A 5,194-nucleotide genomic window follows, 5' to 3' on the forward strand; every position below is an offset into this window, starting at 1 on the left:
TTATACAGAATTTAAATTAATCCATAAAATCTCTCTAATTCTCTGCATATCTATATCTAAAAGTTCTACATAATCTAAATTAATCCCTAAAATCTCTCTAATTCTCTGCATATCTATATATAACATAAAACAGTATCGATGGAGCTGAGGTGTCACTTGCTCCTTTTTTACTGATAAAATATATAATATAATAAAATATATAATATATTAATTTTAATTATATTATTATATTTATCTATAAAAAAGATTATTTTATCCGTACTATATCTAAGAGTTCTAAAGAATTTAAATTAATCCCTAAAATCTCTCTAATTCTCTGCATATCTATATATATAATATAAAACAGTAACGATGGAGTTGTAGTGTCACTTCCTCATTTTTTACTGATAAAAAATATAATATAATATATAATATATTAATTTTAATTATATTATTATATTTATCTATAAAAAGATTATTTAAATTAAATGTCAAAATAAAATAATAATGTTTAATTTATATAGCACTTTTAGATCATTAATTGTAATTATTAGATGATATTTTTGTTAATATTTATATATTAAGATGAATCCGTGCATCGCACGGGTCAAAAACTAGTAACAAACAGGTAACAGCAACAGCTACAGCTTACTGCAACTGCAAATAGCTAACAGCAACCGCAACAGTTTAATAACAGCTGAACCAAGCAGACCCTTAATGAAATTAAAATTGAAATAAAGATCTTGAAACCAAAACAAGTGACAATTTTTGTGTTTCTGAAGCTGTAAATAATGTTGAATACATAAACATTTAACGTTGGATAGAGGATAACCAAAAACAAATTTTGCCGAAATAACAGTAACTCATTGAAATTACAGCAATAAGTCGTGATGGTCAACGGAAATTTGAGGCCAAAAACTTGCGGAAACTCAAAAATTATAGCTCAAAAAAGGCGTAATGCATACCCAGCCCCCTAAAGTTGTCCGTTTTGTTCATTTAACTTCCTCATCTTACGGAACAACCCTTTAACCCCCTAAACTTAAAAAAAAACACTACTTTTAACCCCATATTTTAGACTGCCGAGATATAATGTTGTCCGTGTGTATCACGTGTGTGACACGTGTGTATCCCGCATTACCCAGCCCCCTAAAGTTGTCCGTTTTGTTCATTTAACCCCATCACCTTATGGGACAACCCTTTAACCCCCTAAACTCCAAAAAAAACGCTACTTAATATTGAAAATTTGCTATAAATATCATTTAGTCATCACTTCTCTTCCACTGTATTCTATGCTTCATGTCAAATCAGATTTTAACTCTTCCTTTGTATTGCCTTCCATTGTATCTATATACATTGTGGTCATAATTCATACAAAGTTGAAGCATTTTTTTACAATTCTAACGTGGATTGAGACCAAAAAAAGCACCAATTAAAAATTAGAAAGACACCAATTAAATCTTCTTTATCTCCAATGCCCGTACTTGAGTTGGAACTAGGAGTTTTTTTGGAGTTTAGGGGGTTAAAGGGTTGTCCCGTGAGTTGAGGGGGTTAAATGAACAAAATGGACAACTTTAGGGGGCTGGGTATGCATTTTTTTTACCGTCGGAGGCAACAACAAAATCCTCCCATGCGCCTCCTGTGTTTGAGACACAAACGTTGACTAGGTCAATGCCACGTCGGATGATATGGGGTTAAAAGTAGTGTTTTTTTGGAGTTTAGGGGGTTAAAGGGTTGTCCTGTAAGGTGAGGGGGTTAAATGAACAAAACGGACAACTTTAAAGGGCTGGGTATGCATTAGGCCCTCAAAAAATCAGGGTTGCTGTAAAAAATAGTGATACCGTAACATTGGTTCTTTCAAACATCAATTATTTCTAATATATTTATTGTGCTACTAATACAGTTACAAAAGAACTTGTTAAAATCCTAATAACTAATAAGTCTAACATATATAAGGTAATCACAATTTTTTTTTGTCTAAGTGTCTAAAATGTTATTAACCTTACTAATATAGTTATAAATAACCAACGAAAATTTACAAAACGGTTTCAGTTTATCGACAAACTTGTTTAAAAGTCTGATATAACAGTCAAATAACTTTCAAACAAGTTCGTTGGAATTTTCTTTTAGATAGGGTTCAAATCCATATTGGTTGGAAATATGATATGAGGACTAAATTTATACAATCACTTTTTCTTAAATATTCTAATCATCCAGAGATGAGTCAAGGACTATAAAGGAGATTATTCACGAAGATGGAGAAAAATGTCAGCATCCCCCATCCAACTCCACCTCATTTACGATGCTAATAGCCTACCCATTATTTACTAGTCGAGCCAATTAAGGCCCATCATACAATTGTCTTTAGAGTTCTGGGTGAATAAATTGGGGAAATTCAGATTTTAAAAATTATTTACAAGTTTGTAAAAAAAAAATTATGAATTATATTAAGGGAGCGTTTGGTTCAAACTTTAGAATCGGAATTGGAATCGGAATCAGAATGTTACAGAATCAGAATCGGAATGGATATTTATTTATTTTGTTTGGTTTAATCCGGAATCGGGATACAATTACATTTTGGATTACTAAAAAATTTAAAAAACTTGAATTATTAGCATTATAATAGTAAATAATTTTTATTTTGTACAATAACTGCAAAAACGTGGGATTTTTTTGTAATTTTAATAGAACAACATGAGGTGACTAGATTTTCAATTTGATTCCCTGGGAATCAAACTCCATTAACGTGGTTGTAAGGGGGAATGAGTTAATGGGAATTTTATACCCATTCCATAGCTAATTGTGATTAACCAAACATAAACAATTGGAATGTTTCTTTCCCATTCCCATTCCATGGTGTATTTTTACTTAAACAAACACCCCCTAAGTATGCAGTTAACGATTTCTATGGGCATTTCACCAACTAATCTACTTAGAAAATTTGATATAAATTTGACATTTGCAAGATAAAGATTCATATATTTTTGATATATTACTAATTAAAATACTAATAATGATTAAACAATAAATATCATTATATTTATGAATTTCATGTAAAGAACCCGAATAAATTAGACAAAATGCATTGTCAATTCGCATTTGAAAACTATAAAAAATTATGTCAAGTCTTAATTTTGATTTATGTCAAATTAATAAAATCATTACTTTTAATTTATTTTAAAAATTGGAGTTTATAAATTATAGGTCTAGGATATATTGTCTATGGTTTAGGATTTATGAATTGGAGTTAAGAATTTTTAAATTATGATGTAAAAGCATATTTTATTTGTTATATATGAAAAATAATGACATATTCAGAATTAAGTTTACAAATCTGATTTAGTTCTAATTTTGTAGCTAATTATGAATTCATGTAACTAACTCTTATTTTTTTAGTTTATTTTTTTGGTAGGGAAAAGAAGAAAAAAACAAAACACCACAACAAGTTAGCTTGGGATTAGCCTAGGAAAGCTAACTCCCACATTATCTTCCATAAACAAAGACAAAAGGAAATTAGGGGGAGACGAGAAAATCGAGACGCCCAAAGCCCTCTATGGCCTTCTGTAGCAAGCCGATTGATGAGTGTCCGGTAGAGCTCTAAATATATATTATGATAAAGACGTTACGACTATGGATATGATCTTCCTAGATGCTCTATCTCTACTAGACGCTACTACTTAGGGGCAAGTATACCCCATCGTATCAAGTAATAATCCGGTTAAGACCGGGTATCGAATCCACAGGATTTATAACCACAAGTATTAAACGACTCGGTTTTATATGTTATCTAAGCGGTGAATACTTTGGGTTGATTTGGGAAACAACTACAAGCTACTCCTAACTATGGGTGAGACAGATTTATATAACAAAAACTCTACGAAGTGATATGGATGGCGATAAGTTATAAGTATGATAAACAATGACTCCAAATATATACGGTTAATGATTTACTCTTGCAATGACGACTACGTGTAGTTTGACCGACCCGTGAAGTACTTAGACTACGTGGTTCCTAGTCAAGGCGTGTCTAATGCTGGGGATTAGAAACTAGGGCCCGTAAGTTCCGTGGCTTGTCAATTCCTACGGTTTCCAGTGCGTCACTTCCGGTAAGGCAACACCTAAGTGAATCCCTAAAGATAGCCCGAATGGCGTCGGAAATCGCGCTCCCCTACACAATAATCAATTACAAATATCAAAACAAGTAGCAAGCATCAACACATATAGAGAAATAGAGATTGTAAATCATAAATTATAAATATGGGAAGCGTAAATACGGAATACAACCAAGCCTAGTACATAGGAAGAGTACAAGCTAATTAGCAAGTGAAAAGGGAAGAATCAGCCCTCGGAACTAGCTAACCGGACTCAAGGCCGTCTCTTAGGTCTTGGAGGTGGAACTCTCGAGCTTGGTGAACGAGGATGGAACGGAACTTTTACGGAGTAACGAAATACACGAACAAGCTCTCAAGGTGATAGAGTTTTGCTATGTAAAATCTGAATGTCTAAATGAGTGCTAATCACTCTTATTTATACACATCAAGCTAGGGGTAAAATCATAAATTTACAAGATACAAGCATGGAGATACATTATTTCTGCAGTTGCACTATGATACGCCACGCGTAGGGTTGAGGACGCCCCACGTATTGACCCATTCCGTTAATACTCTCTTGCATGTGGGCCAAATTCGGATTTTGTTGTCTCAACTATGCCCCGCGTAGTCTGGGGTACGCCCGCGTGATTGAGCTCCTGAGATTTAATAGCTTGAATCATGCCTTATACGCCATGCGTAGCCTGGAGAACGCCCCGCGTATGTGAGTCTCTGGATCTTTAGATTGAAGAATTTCCATATACGCCCCGCGTGTAAGATGGGACGCCCCGCGTAGAACCTGTTGACTTGGAAGACCATGCAGTCTGACCTTCATGATTGAGACTATTATTGCTTCTACGCCCCGCATGGTGGTTCATACGCCTCGCGTATCAGTGGGTAAGTCCCACGTGGTGCCTGTGGACTGAGCAGTCAGTTCTGACTAGATATCACACGCCCCGCGTGGAGGTTGATACGCCCCGCGTATGTCGGTGGGATTTTGTTCCTTACTCGTACCTGAAATACAATTCTCGAGAGCCGAGTTAGCTTGACGTTTTAGTTTCTAAATTTAATCAAAAATAAAGACAATTAACCGAAAGTAAGGATTTTATTTTTATTTTGTTATTTTATTA

The sequence above is a fragment of the Euphorbia lathyris genome, chromosome 10 (genome assembly GCF_963576675.1).
Source record: "Euphorbia lathyris chromosome 10, ddEupLath1.1, whole genome shotgun sequence".
In the NCBI taxonomy this organism is placed as follows: domain Eukaryota; kingdom Viridiplantae; phylum Streptophyta; class Magnoliopsida; order Malpighiales; family Euphorbiaceae; genus Euphorbia; species Euphorbia lathyris.